We start from the raw sequence: 15878 nt of genomic DNA, 5'->3' as shown, positions 1-15878 counted from the left end.
TAAGCCAAAAGCAATACTGCACAACTAGACACATTGCAAAGGTTAGTGCCACCATCAAAGACTTGAAGGATGCAGGCGTGGTGATTCCTACCACATCCCCCATTCGACCTGCCTGTGTAGCCTGGGCAGAAAAGCGGGTGGGTCTTGGAAAGTCATAGTGGATTATCATAACTTTAATCAGGTGATGACCCCAATTACGGCTACTACACCAGATACGAAGCCATTGCTTGAGCAAATTAGCACATCCCCTGGTGTATGGTACGCAGCTATTGATCTGCCAAATGCTTTTGTTTTTGTTTTTGTTTTTTTAAATCCATACCTGTTAGTAAAGACCACTAGAAGCAGTTTGTTTTCAGCCAGCAAGGCAAGCAATTCACCTTCAGTGTCTTACCTCAGGGATAAATCAGCTCTGCATCCCTATGTCATAATTCGGTTTGAAGGAATCTTGATTGCCTTTCCTTCCCACAAGACCTCACGCTGATCTGCTTACACGGATGACGTTATGCTGATCGGCTGGTGAACAGAAGTAGCCACTACTCTAGACCCACGGACTTATTGTCAGAGGGTGGAAATAAATCGGACAAAAATCAAGGGGTTTCTGCCTCAGTGAAATTTCTAGGGGTCCGGTCGCATGGGACACGTCAAGATAGTCCTTGTAAGGGGAAGGCTAAGTTGTTGGATCTGGTCCCTCCTACAATTAAAAAAGAGGCGTATCGCCTAGTGGGCCCGTTTGCGTTTTAGAAGCGACATATTCTGCATTTGAGTGTGGTACTCCGATCCGTTTACCGAGCCACCTGAAAAGCTGCTAGTTGAGAATGGGGCCCGAAGGAGAGGACGCTCTGCCGTGGGTCCAGGTTGCAATGCAAGCTGTTACGACACGTAGGCCATACGATCTGGGGAATCCAACAGTGCTTGAAGTTTCAGTGGCAGACAGTGATGGTGTTTGGAGCCCTTGGCAGCTCGCTATAGGTGAATCAGAGTGTAGGCCTTTGGGATTTTGGAGCGAAGCCCTACCATCCTTTATGGACAACTACTGTTCGTTTGAGAGACAGCTTTTGGCTTGTTATTAGGGCTTAGCAGGGACTGAACACTTAACCATGCGCCACCAAGTTACTCTGCAACCTGAGCTGCCGATCATGAATTGAGCGTCTTATGTGCCAAGCCATTAGTTGGGCATGCCCAGCAGTAGGCCATTATCAAATGGTGTGCACTAGAATGGGATCAAGCAAGCCTTCAAGGCATACGTAAGTCACATAAAGAAGTGGCCCAATCGCCCATGGTCCCTACTCCTGCTCCACTCTCACCTCTCTCCCAGCATGCGCATATGGACTCATGGGCAGTCCCCCATAATAAGTTGAAAGAACACGGAGCATTTGGGCCTAGTTAACAAATGGTTCTGTATAATATGCAGACATCACCAGAAAGTGGGCAGTTGTAGCACAATATCCCCTTTTGGGACATCTCTGAAAGATAGTGGTGAAGGAAATTGCTTCCAGTGGGAAGAATGTTGAGCAATGAACCTCGTTGTTCATTTTGTTTGGAGGAGAAAGGGCCAGACATACAACTACATACCAATTCATGGGCAATGGGCAATGGCTTGGCTGGATGGTCAGGGATTTGGAAAGAGCATAACTGGAAAAATTAGTGACAAGGAAATTTGGGGAAGAGGTACATGATAGACCTCTCTGGCCAGAAAAAAAAATGCAGATATTTGTGTCCTGTGTGAATTCTAACTAAGGGATGAGCCCAGCAGAGGAGGATTTTAATAATCAAGTGGTCAGGATGGCCTGTTCTGTGCACTGCCAGTCTCTTCCTGCATCCACTTTGTTCATTTCCCAATAGGTTCGTGATGAAAGTGTTCATGGTGGCAGGGATGGTGATTACTCATAGGCTAAGTAACATGGACTTGCACTCACCACAGCCTACCTGGCTACAGCCTCTGCTGAATGCCCAATTTCTTGGTAGCAGAGACCAATATTGAGACCTGGTATGGCACTATTTAACGGGGTGATCAGCCAGTTACCCTGCAGAAGACTGGTTACATTGGACTGCTTCCATCATAAAAGGGACAACATTTTGTTCTTAGTGAAATAGACATTACTCTTGGTGTGATTTGTCTTCCTTGCATGCATTGCTCTGTCAAAACTTCCATCCATGGTCTTACAGACTGCTTTTTTCACCATCATAATATTCCTCATTGCTTCTGATCAAGGAATTCATTTCACAGCAAATGAAAGGGAGCAATGGGCCCATGTTCATGGAATTCACTGGTCTTTCCATATTCCCTGCCATCCTGAAACAGCTAGCTCACCTTTTGAAGTTACGGTGCCAGTTAGGTGGCAATACTTTGAAGGGCTGGGCAAGATTCTCCAGCATGTTATGTATGCCCTGAACCAGCATCCGCTATATGGTACTGTTTCTCCCATAGCTAGGATCCCTGAATCTAGCAATCAAAATGTGGATGTGGGAGCGGCACCACTCACTATTAGCCCTAGTGTTCGCTTCCTCTCCTTGCAAACTTATTATCTCTGCTGGCCTAGTGGCCTTAGTTGCAAAAGGAAGAGTATTTCCACCAGGAGACCACAATGGGTCCGTTGAACTGGAAGTTAAGACTGACACGTGGTTGCTTTGGGCTCCTCATACCTCTGAACCAACAGGCAAAGAAAGAAGGAACTTTCTGTGCTGTCTAGGGTGGTTGATCCTGATCACTAAGGGGGAAAACTGGACTACTGCTCTACACTGGAGGCAAGGAAGAGTATGTCTGGAATACAGGTTATCCCTTGGGGTGTCTCTTAGTATTACCACACCTTGTGATTAAGTCAATGGAAAACTACAACAACCCAGTTCTGACAGGACTACTAATGACCCAGATCCTTCAGAAATGAAGTTTTCAGTCACCCAAATAAAGAACTACAACCAGCCAGGGAGCTTGCTGAGGGCGAACAGAATATGAAATGGGTAGCGGAAGAAGGTAGTTATCAATACTAGCTATGGGGGTTGCCTGAGTGGCTTAGTTGGTTAAGCGTCCAACTCTGGGTTTCAGCTCTGGTCATAATCTCAGGGTCCTGAGATTGAGCTCCTCATCTGACTCTGCATTCAGTATGGAGTCTGCTTGGGTTTCTCTCCCTCTCCCTCTCCCTCACACACTCTCTCTCAAATAAATATTTTAGAAATTTAAAAATAAATAAATAAATACCAGCTATGACCATGTGACCAGTTACAGAAATGAGCAGCAATGAGGACTGTAATTGTCATGAGTATTTTGTTATGAATATGTTTGTGTGTATATACACAAATATGTTTTAATACAACACACACGTTAATATGTGTCAACTTATCTATATATTAATGTATGGTAATACCTATATTTTATAATTATAATTATATTGTGTTGCTTATTTTTTTTAGAGAGGGAGAGGGGGAAGGGAGGGGCAGAGGGAGAGAAGAATCTTAAGTAGGCTCCATGCCCAACACAGAACCAGACGTGGGGCTTGATCTCACGACCTTGAGATCATGACCTGAGCCAAAACAAGAGTCAGACACTTAAGTAACTTGGCCACCCAGGCATCCCTGTGATGGTTAATTTTATGTGTCAACTTGATTGGACCATGAGGTGCCCAGATATTTGGCCAAACATTATTCTGGGTGTTTCTATGAGGATGTTTTTGGATGAGGTTAACATTTAAATCTGTAGACTGAGTATAACAGGTCTCCCTCCCCAATGTGGGTAGGCCTCATGCAATCAGTAGAAGGTCCGAATAGAAAAAAAAAAAAAAGGCTGAGCCTCCATTGAGTAAGATAATTCTTCCTGCTTGATTGCTTTTGAACTGAGACATTAGCATTTTCCTACCTTTGGCCTTGAAGTGAAATATTGGCTCTTCCTGGGTCTGGAGCCTGTCAGCTTTCAGATAGGAACTACAACTATGGCTCTCCTGGGTCTGGAGCCTTCTGACTTGGATTGGAACTAAACCATTGGCTCTCCTGGCTCTCCAACTTGCTGACTCACTCTGATTATTATGGGATTTGCCCACCTCCATAACAGTGTGATCCAATTCCTTATATAAATCTCCTTATAGGACACAAAGAAATGGGAAAAATTCCATTCTCACGGACTGGAAGAACACGATTCTGGACCCCAAGCTGTATTACAAAGCTGTAGTCATCAAGACAGCATGTACTGGCACAAAAGCAGACACACAGATCAATGGAACAGAATAGAAAACCCAGAAATGGACCCACAACTATACGGTCAACTAATCTTCAACAAAGCAGGAAAGAATATCCCACGGAAAAAAGAGACAATCTCTCCAATAAATAGTGTTGGGAGAACAGGACAGCAACATGCAGAAGAATGAAACTGGACTGCTTTCTTACACCATACACAAAAATAAAGTCAAAATGGATGAAAGACCTAAATGTGTGACAGGAATCCATCAGAATCCTAGAGGAGAACACAGGCAGCAACTTCTTTGATCTTGGCCATAGCAACTTCTTACTAGACATGTCTCTGGAGGCAAGGGAAACAAAAGCAAAAATAAACCATTGGGACTTTGTGAAGATAAAAAGCTTCTGTACAGTGAACAAAAAGAAAAACAAAGCAAAAAAACCCACCCCAAAACAAACAAACAAACAAACAAACAAAAACAAAAAAAACCCCTTCTGCACAGTGCAGGAAACAACAAACAAAACTAAAAGGCAACCTTCAGAATGGGAGAAGTTATTTGCAAATGACACATCTGATACAGGGTTAGTATCCAAAATGTATAAAGAACTTATCAAGCTCAACACCCAAAAAACAAATAATCCAGTTAAGAAACAGGCAGAAGACATAAACAGATACTTTTCTAAAGAAGACATCCAGATGGCCAACAGACACATGAAAAGATGCTCAACATTAGTCATCATCAGGGAAACACAAATGAAAGCCACGATGAGATTCCGCCTCGCACCTCTCAACATGGCTAAAATTAACAACACAGGAAACAATAGATGTTGGTGAGGGTGCAGAGAAAGGGGAACCCTCTTAGACTGTTGGCGGGAATGCAAACTGGTGCAGGCACTCTGGAAAACAGTATGGAGGTTCCTCAGAAAGTAAAAAATAGAACTATGATCCAGCAATTGCACTACCAGGTATTTACCCAAAGGATACAAAAATACAGATTTGAAGGGGTACACGCACCCCAATGTTTATAGCAGCATTGTCAACAATAGCCAGACTATGGAAAGGTCCCAAGTGTCCATCAACCGATGAATGGAAAAAGAAGATGTGGTGTATATATATAGATATAGATGTATATAATGGAATTTTGTAATTTGCAATGATGTGGATGGAGCTAGAGTGTATTATGCTAAGTAAAATAAGTCAGATAGAGAAAGAAAGATACCATATGATTTCACTCATGTGGAATTTAGGAAACAGAACAGATGAACAAATGGGAAGGGGTAAAAAAAGAGAAGGAGGCAAACCGTAAAAGAGACTCTTAAGGATAGAGAACAAACTGAGGGTTGATGGAGGGAGGTGGGTAGGGGCGTGATCTAGATGGTGATGGGTATTAAGGAGGGCACTTATTATGATGAGCACTGGGTATTTTATTTTTAGCACTGGGTATTATATGTAAGTGATGAATCACTAAATTCTACTCCTAAAACCAATATAACACTATATGTTAAGTAGAATTTAGATAAAAATCTGGAAGAAAAAAATATTTTTTTATACATATATATATAATTTTTCTTCCCTCTCTTTCCACCTTATCATATTACATAAGATATATTGACTTTACAACATAGTATTTAAGTGTTATTAACTTGATTATTTTTTCCAGTTTTATTAAGATATAACTGACACATAACATTGTGTAAGTTTAAGGCGTACAACATAACGACTTGAGATATATATATATAGTTATATATACATAGTGAAATATATATATATATGTAGTGAAATATATATATAGTGAAATGATTATCACAATAAGTTAACATCCATCAGCTCACATAGTTACACATTGTTTTCTTGTGATGAGAAACCTTAAGATCTACTCTCTTAGCAACTTTCAAATATACAACACATTGTTAATATTGTTAACTATAGTCACCATGCTGTACATTACATTCTCAGAAGTTATTTCTCTGAAAACTGGAAGTTTGTACCTTTTGACCACCTTCACCCAATTCCCCCACCCCCACCCGTAAGTATCGCTAACTTTATATTATAGTATTTACGTTACAGGATATCAAGGAGAAGAGTGACCATCGCTCAAGAACTATGCTTCCTCTTCTGGGCAAAGGGTTAGTGTATTTTTTATTGTATGCAGGACAGTTGTATCATGGTAGGCAGAAGCAGGACCTTGTTACTGTCTTTACTTGGAGATTAAATATGGTTTAAGATCTGTACTGGTGCCAGATTGACAAGGTTTGGATATATGGTGGTTCATTTCATGTGTCAACCTGGCTTGGCTGCAGTGCCCAAATATTTGGCAAACACTAGTCTAGATGTGTCGTAAAGGTATTTTAGATGAGATTAACAACCAAATCGGTAGACTTTGAGTAAAGCAAGTCATCCTTTATAATCTGTGTGGATCTCATCCAGCCAGTTGAAGGCCTTAAGAGAAAAAGACCGAGGTCCTCAAGGAAGAAGGAATTCTCCCTCCAGACTGTTTGCAGACGTAAGCTGCTGCCACATCAACTTTTCCCTCGGTCTCCAATCTTCCAGCCTGCAATCACATAGGGCACTCCCTTAAACATTTCTATCTCACGCCACCCCCCCCGTCCCTATCTTCTCTCTTTCTTTGCCTATACATACGTCCTATTTATTCCGTTTGTCTGGAGAACTCGGATTCATATACTGCAAGGGGACTACTCAGTGGGTGAATTTCCTGACCACGATGAAGCCCACGCAGCACGGCTTGCACAGGAAGTCCATCAGCCACCACACCTGCGGTGTCCCACCTGACACTTAGAGGAAGAGAAGATAGATACGTTTTCCCCCCAAGGTAAATAAACTTCACAGCCCCTTTTATCCAGTCCACTAGGCTGTTGCCTTGGAAATAATCTGCGGCGTCCAGATCATGTATAACTAACTGTACGTGATTGTTTAGTATGTTCTGTGAGTCCTGTGGCAACCAAAGCAGGCTCTCTCACTCTGCAGCATTCAAAACCAAAGATACTACCCCCGAATTAGCCACGGTCCCCCATCTGTTTTAGTAAATGTTCTTCAGGAAGCTGGTAATACTGATCCACACAATTAGACAACTTCTTGACGCTATATCCCCTGTTTCCAGTGGTGTCTTGGTGAACACAGGCCATAGATGTCCTGTCTCCTGTCGCAATACAATCTTTCCTTTTAGGGGCAGCTCCGAGGCTAGCATCGGAGCTCAAAGTGACCGAAATCTGAGCTTGGCCCAGCGTCAGGATCTTCCTTACCACTCTCGTTTACTTTCATTTTAATTATTACAGATAACAATAATCAATTACATATTTAGTGTGTTTCTTACTATTCTGCATTTCTTTGTGTATCTAGTCAGCCAACTCCTGGAGAGTTGGGTCTATAATATCTAGATTCCATTGGTAATTTTTACCTTTAGTAACCAGTAATAGTGCGGCTCCAGTTCCCTACTGTGGGTGAATAGAAAGCCATCCAGGTTAAAAAAAAAAAAAAGAAAGAAAGAAAGAAAAGAAGGCCATCTAGGAGTCAAAGGCTCCTCATTCTCCTACCCTTTCATCGTTTTTCTTCCCAAGCCACAAGTTTCAGCGATTCAGAGTTGTTTCAATAAGTCTTAATTTCTTTTTTTCTGACACCAGCTACTGGAGCAAGGCCAAGCTTCACAGGTAAAGTGCATAAAACTGCTTTCACTTCAGACACTAGCCACGAGTTTGGGACTTCTCAGGTCACCCTCACTTCTGACCACCTGGCTACAAATTCAGAGGTTCCCACTATCCCTTCAGATTCAGTAATTTGCTGGAATAACCAACACAATGCAGGAAAGCACTGTATCTATGATTTCAGTTTTATTACAACTAAAGGATAAAAATCAGAACCAGCCAAAGGGAGAGATGCATAGGGCAAGAAATGGGAAGGTTCTAGACACTAAGCTTCTGTCTCCCTCAGTGATGTTTTACCCTCCCCGCACATCATTGTGTGACAATACACAGAATGTTGTCAATCAGGGAATCTCACCTGAGTTTTGGTGTCCCAAGTTTTTACTGAGGTTTAATTATGCAGGCATGTTAAATTAAATCATTGGTCACGTGGTTGAACTCAGTTTCCAGCCCTTTCTTCCTCTGGTGATTGGGTTGCTATCACAAGGCTCAAAGCCCCAACCCTCTTGTCACATGGTTGTTTTTCTAGCATGGCCAGCCCGCATTCTGAGCCGTCTTATTAGCATAAACAAGCTAGGGGCCCACCACGAATCACCCTGTAAACATAAATTATGAGATGTGATCTGTGGGATCCACCATGAATAACAAAGACACTCCTATCACTTGGAAAGTCACAAGGTTTTATGAGTTATCTCCTAGGAACTGAGGACAAAGACCAAATTCTTTATTACATGCTAAATAACAGAAAATGTACTCATAAAAACATTCACATTACTGGGATATTTCTAAATCTCTGGAATATAGAAAATGTACAAATAGGGGAAAAGATTGTATAACAAACAATTCTATGTAAATTTAACAACTTAGACAAAAGGAACCCATTATTTTTTTTAAGATTTTATTTATTTATTCAACAGAGATAGAGACAGCCAGCGAGAGAGGGAACATAAGCAGGGGGAGTGGGAGAGGAAGAAGCAGGCTCATAGCGGAGGAGCCTGATGTGGGGCTTGATCCTGTAACGCCGGGATCACGCCCTGAGCCGAAGGCAGACGCTTAACCACTGTGCCACCCAGGCGCCCTGGAACCCATTATTTTTCAAGCCACAAATTACCCAAACTCAACCAATACGAAATAGATGACTTAAATAGTTCTTGAAAGAAATTAAATTTGTCATTAATTACCTCCTAAAAAAGAGATATCTCCAGACCCAGGTGGTTTCACTGGCAAATTCCACTATGCATTTAAAGAAGAATTAACACCAATTCTACAATATCTCTTCCCAAAAACGTAATAGGAAGGAACACTTCCCAACTGATTTTATGAGACCACCATTACCTTGATAACAAAACCAAAGATACTGTTTTTTAACAGTACAAAAAGAATCAAGTAAGAAAGAAACCACAGACCGATAAATGTCATGAACATAAATGCAAAAATCATTTAAAAAATTAGCAAATTAGGGGCGCCTGGGTGGCGCAGTCGTTAAGCGTCTGCCTTTGGCTCAGGGCGTGATCCCGGTGTTCTGGGTTCGAGCCCCGCATCAGGCTCCTCGGCTGGTAGCCTGCTTCTTCTTCTCCTAACTCCCCCTGCTTGTGTTCCCTCTCTCACTGGCTGTCTCTCTCTCTGTCAAATAAATAAATAAATTAAATATTTAAAAAAAGAATTAGCAAATTGAATCTAGCAATGTCCAAAAAAGAAAAAAAAAGTGCATGTGAGGTTTATCCCAGAAATGCAGCTAAAATTCGTTAATTTAATCCATTATATTGTCAATAAAAGAAAAAACACATAATTATATCAATCGATGTAGAAAAAGTCTTTGACAAAATTTAACACACGCTCACGATAAAAAAAACCTCAGCGATCTAAGAGTAGAACAGAACTTCCTCAAGCTGATTAAAGGCATCTACAAAAAATCCTACGGCTCACAACATACTTAATGGTAAGCAACAAAATGCTTTCTCCCTGAAGTTTAGGAACAAGACAAGGATGTTTACTCTTGCCACTCCTATTTGAAATTGTAGTAGAAGTCCCACCTAGTGTAATAACTCCAGAAAAAGAAACGAAAGGCATCCAGCTAGGATAAGAAGAAATAAAACTGCCTATGTTTACAGATGACGTGATTATCTATGTAGAAAATCCCAGGGGATCTACAAAAAAAGAGAGTCTAGTGGGGTCAAAGGATACATGCATGCTCAGTACACAAAAATTTGTTGTATTTATATACACAATAAATGTATAAACGAAAACCAAAAAATTTTAAATCAATGTGATTTATAACAGCCCCCCAAAATGAAATACTTATGCATGAATATAACAAAACACGTACTGGATCGATATTCTGAAAACTACAAACAGTGATTAAAGAAATCCAAAAATACCTTGTTAAATGGAATAAACACAAATACACCACGTTCATGGATTTGAACACTCAATAAATATATCAATTCTTCCTGATTTTTTTTTTTTTTTTTTGGTGAGAGAGAGAGAGTGTGCTTGTGTGCGGTGGGGCAGAGGGAGAGGGAGAGAGAATCTTTAAGCAGGTTCCATGTCCAGCATGGAGCTGGACACGGGGCTCGATCTCACAACCCTGAGATCATGACCAGAGCCGAAATCAAGGGTCAGACACCTAACTGACTGAGCCACCCAAGCAAACAACTTCCTGAATTCTATAGATTTAACACAATACATTTAAAGCGGCAGCAGGATTTTTTGTGATTCTAAAATTTAAAATTCAAATTAAATTTAAATTTAAAATTTAAAATTTTGTGATTCTAAAATTTAAAATTTAAAATTCAACATGATTCTAAAATTTATACTAAAAGTCAAAGGAACTAAAGTCATTAAAACAGTTTTTTTAAATTTTAGATTCAATTTATTTAATATATATGGGATTATTTATATCTTTAATTTCTTCTTGTTTCAGTTTTTTTTATAATAATATTTTTTGTTATATTATGTTAGTCACCATACAGTACATCCCTGGTTTCCGATGTAAAGTTCGATGATTCATTAGTTGCGTATAACACCCAGTGCACCATGCAATACGTGCCCTCCTTACTACCCATCACCAGTCTATCCCATTCCCCCACCCCCTTCCCCTCTGAGGCCCTCAGTTTGTTTCTCAGAGTCCATAGTCTAAAAAGAATAAAGTTGGAGAGTTACTATAACACTACAGTAATTAAGGCAGTGTTGTTAGTGAAGGGGTAGATCTGAAACAGTGGAATAGATAAGAGACCCCAGAAAGAGACCCACAGAAGTATTGCCAACTAATTTTTTAACTTACTTTTTAGATGAAATTTAACACAATACTAACCATTTAAAAGTGAGCAATTTAGTCACAGTACTGTTACAATATTGTGTAAATATCACTTCTATCTAGTTTGAAAACATTTTCATCACCCCCCCCAAATATCTGTACCCATCAGAAAATTACTTCCCATCCCCCTCCCACCAGGTCCTGGTGCCCACTAATTTACTTTCTATTTCTATGAATTTACCTATTCTGGATATTCCATATAAATCAGATCACACAATATGTGACCTTTGTGTCTGGCTTCTTTCACTTAGCATAATGTTTTTGAGATCTATTAATGTTGTAGCATGTATCAATATTTCATACATTTTTAAGGCCGGATAATGTTTCATTGTATGTATATACCACAATTTGTTTATCCATTCAACAGTTAATGGACATTTGAGCTGTTTCCACCTTTTGGCTTTTGAAACAGTGTTGCTATTTCAAAAGTATTTCTTTGAATACCTGGTTTCAGTTCCTTTCAGTATATAACTTGGAGTGGAATTCCTGGGTCACATGGTAACTCCATATGTTTAATTTTCTGAGGAACCACCAAAATGTTTTCCACAGTGGCTGAATCATTTTACATTCCTACCAGCCTTGTACGAAGGTTCCAATTTCTGCACATCCTACTCAACAATTCTTAGTTTCTTTTTTTTTTTTTAAATAGCCATCCTGGTGGGTGTAAAGTAGTATCTCGCTGTTTTGTGTTTTCCTAATGACTAAGAGTGTTGTGTATCTTTTCATGAGCTTGTTTGCTATTTGTATATCTTCTCTGGAGAAATGACTATTGAAATCCTTTGTGCGTTTTATTTATTTTTATTTTTTATAATAATTTTTTATTATGTCATGTTACTCACCATACAGTACATCCTTAGTTTTTGATGTAGTTTTCCATGATTCATTATTTGCGTATAATACCCAGTGCTCCATGCAATATGTGCCCCCCTTAATACCCATCGCTGGTCTATTCCAAACCCCCAGCCCCCACCCCTCTGAAGCCCTCAATTTGTTTCCCAGAGTCCACAGTCTCTCATGGTTCATTCCCCCTTCTGTTTACCCCCCTTCCTTCTTCCCTTTCTTCTCCTACCGATCTTCCTAGTTCTTATGTTCCATAGATGAGTGAAACCATATGATAGTTGTCTTTCTCTGCTTGACTTATTTCACTTAGCATTATCTCCTCCAGTCCCGACCATGTTGCAGCAAATGTTGAGAAATCGTTCTTTCTGATGGCTGAGTACTATTCCATTGTATACAGGGACCACATCTTCTTAATCCAGTCATGTGTTGAGGGGCATCTCAGCTCCCTCCACAATTTAGCTATTGTGAACAATGCTGCTATGAACATTGGGGTGCATATGGGCCTTCTCTTCACTACTTCTGTATCTTTGGGGTAAATACCCAGTAGTGCAATGGCTGGATCATAGGGTAGCTCAATTTTTAACTTTTGAAGGGACCTCCACACTGTTTTCCAAAGTGGCTGTACCAACTTGCCTTCCCACCAACGGTGTAAGTGGGATTCCCTTTCTCCGCATCCTCTCCAACATTTGTTGTTTCCTGCCTTGTCAATTTTTGTCATTCTAACTGGTGTAAGGTGGTTTCTCGATGTGGTTTTGATTTGAATTTCCCTGATGGCTAATGATTTTGAACACTTTTTCATGTGTCTGTTAGCCATTTGTATGTCTTCATTGGAAAAGTGTCTGTTCATATCTTCTGCCCATTTTTTGATTTGATTATTTGTTTCTCGTGTATTGAGCCTCTAGGTCCAACCGTGTTGTCTGCAATCCAGTATTATTAAGTATAGTTACTATGCTGTCCATTAGATTTCCAGAACTCATTCATCCTGCATAACTGAAACTCTGTGCCCTTAACCACTATCTCCCATTTCCCCGTGATCAATAAGCCCCCTCTACATGCCCTCCCACCCCTGTCCCCAGCCCGCCGCACTGCATTTGCTGCATGAATTGCGCCCTGGCGGAGGGGCAGTGCTGCAGTCGTGTATACCGAGAGCTGCCCTCGGGGGCTGCGCTGCCTCACTGGCAGGACAGGAGAAGCTGCCGCACGCCCTGCTGCAAGGCCATGGGGTTTGCTTCAGTGAAAAGCACTACAGACAGCAAGCCAAGATTGAGAGAGACGCCCATGAGCACGAGGAACCAACCACCTCTGAGAGGGCAGAAGAGACATGCTCCCCCAAGATCTACTGGCCCAAACACACCTGCCTCTCTGAGCTGAAGGCCTAGGTAGTGAACAAAGACTGGCGACAGAAGCTGACCCAGTTTAAGTTTGTGGGGGGGGCTCAGAACGCTGCACCCCCCCTTGGTCATCTCTGCACCTGAGATGAGACAGGAACATGAGCAGGGCCCCTGCTGTAGACATATGGATGCTTTCCTGCAGATGGTGCCCAGTGCTGTGTACCCACCCGGCTGTGACCGCAAAGGATTCTATAAAAGAAAGCAGTGCAAGCCTTCCCTTGGCCACAGATGTGGCATCTGCTGGTTTGTGGATGAGCACGGGATGAAGCTGCCAGGCACGGATTTGTCGATGGGGACTTTCAATGTCACCTTTTTTTTTTTAGATTTATTTATTTATTTATTTGAGAGAGAGAGACAAAGTGCACACAAGTGGGGGTGGGGAGGGGCAGAGGCAGAGGGACAGAGAGATTCCACAAGCAGACTCCCAACTGAGCATGGAGCCCGACATTGGGCTTGAGCCCAGCACCCTGAGATCACGACCTGAGCTGAAACCAAGAGTCGACTACTTAACTGACTGCTCCACCCGGACGCCTTCAGTGTCACATCTTTGATAGCAGCAATTTTGAGTGATGAATCCCTTCCTCATCCTTCCCTTGTCCCAGCCCGCCCCCAGCCTTAACTCCAGCAAATGTCTCCCTCCACCCGGTGTGGCCACTCGTTTAATCTTATTTAAGGATAAATATATGTATTTGAGGAAACTGAGGACCTTGGAATCTCTGGTATGGTCTCGACTTTGGAAAATGGCAACAATGGTGATGCAAAAAAGCCAAGGAAAGCTCCCTGCCTCCTTTCAAGTGGTTTTCTTTCTGAGACAAGTGAACAAACAGGGAAGGGAAGAGAGGAGGAACAAGAGAAAGAGAAGGGAGGAAACAACATATGTCGGGGAGAGGAGAAGATTGTTAGAAAAAGGGAAAGAAGGGGCGCCTGGGTGGCACAGCGGTTAAGCGTCTGCCTTCGGCTCAGGGCGTGATCCCGGCATTATGGGATCGAGCCCCACGTCAGGCTCCTCCGCTATGAGCCTGCTTCTTCCTCTCCCACTCCCCCTGCTTGTGTTCCCTCTCGCTGGCTGTCTCTATCTCTGTCGAATAAATAAATAAAATCTTTAAAAAAAAAAAAAGAAAAAGGGAAAGAAGAATGTATGGGTGGGAAGGAAAGATCATCTGGAACAGGGCTGGATTCATCTTTTTGTCCAGCCCTGGCCGGAGCTGGGGAGACTTTTGGGCACTGGAAGGTGTGGCTCAAGATGTGGCATTCAATGACACATTTGGAATTTTCCCAGTTCGGATTGGTCAACGGGGAGAAAGGAGAAGACGAAAGGTGTCAGCGCCTCTCCGGGATCTGCCTCCTCCTCCTGCCAGCAATTCGGGTGGCTTGAGCCCTGTCCTTCCTCTTCTCTCACCCTGCAGAGTCTCTCTCCCTGCAAATTTATAAATAACTAACATGTATTTCGTTCCTCTAGAAACAAAACAAATTAATAACCCAGTGATATTAGATAGGTTTTCCTGAGGAGATACATAGATATTAAATACATATGCATATTTCACTCCCTGTACAGACTTTTAGAGATTAATGCGTACCCCAATAGCAGAGAGACTTGTTCTTCCATGGTCACTAAAAATACCTGCTGAAACATGTGGCTTCAGCCCCTTGTTGCATTCAATTCACAACGAGCGCAGCCTCTGTCAAGGAGGACAGGTGGAAAAAGATTGTACTTATCTACAAGGATCCAGTAGTCATATATTGGCATATAAATCTATTTTCCTTAGTCCTTCTTCTTTCAAAGGTTTGCATTAACTTTTCAAAGTAATCCCCCCTCTCTGTCTCTGTCAAATAAATAAATAAAATCTTTAAAAAAGGGGGGCTGTGCCTGCATGGCTCAGTTGGTTAAGCGTTTGTCTTCGGCTCCTGTCATGATCCCAGGCTCCTGGGATCAAGCCCCATGTCAGGCTCCTTGCTCAGTAGGGAGCCTGCTTCTTCCTCTCTGTGTGCAGCTCCCCCTTGTCTTGCTGCCTCTCTCTCTTTCTCTCTCTGTCAAATAAATCAACAAAATAAAAAGTAGTTCTGATGGGGGCATTAAGGAGCTTCCTCATTTTGGGGAAAGAAAACCCATTTTTTAATTTTTTAATTTTTTTAAGATTTTATTTATTTATTTGACAGAGAGAGACAGCCAGCGAGAGAGGGAACACAAGCAGGGGGAGTGGGAGAGGAAGAAGCAGGCTCCCAGCGGAGGAGCCCGATGTGGGACTCGATCCCGGAACACTGGGATCACACCCTGAGCCAAAGACGCCTAACAACTGGGCTACCCAGGCGCCCCAAGAAAACCCATTTATGGAACATAAGAAATAGCAGGAAGATCGGTAAGAGAAGGAAGGGAAGAATGAAGGGGGGGTAAACACAAGGGGGAATGAAGCATGAGAGACTATGGACTCCGGGAAACAAACTGAGGGCTTCAGAGGGGAGGGGGTGGGGGAATGGGATAGGCCGGTGATGGGTATTAAGGAGGGCACATA

At 42.0% G+C, this 15878-nt stretch overlaps 1 pseudogene; it reads left to right on the top strand.

Annotated features, from left to right (window-relative positions):
• The first annotated feature begins 1585 nt into the window (after positions 1-1585).
• LOC148106928 (insulin-like growth factor-binding protein 5 pseudogene) lies at positions 1586-14743 on the top strand (annotated as a pseudogene).
• Positions 14744-15878: the final 1135 nt, after the last annotated feature.

The sequence above is a fragment of the Ursus americanus genome, chromosome X (assembly GCF_024610735.1).
Source record: "Ursus americanus isolate L20-20 chromosome X, mUrsAme1.1.p, whole genome shotgun sequence".
NCBI lineage: Eukaryota > Metazoa > Chordata > Mammalia > Carnivora > Ursidae > Ursus > Ursus americanus.
The sequence above is the reverse complement of the archived record's forward strand: the minus strand, read 5'-3'. Positions and strand labels throughout refer to the sequence as shown.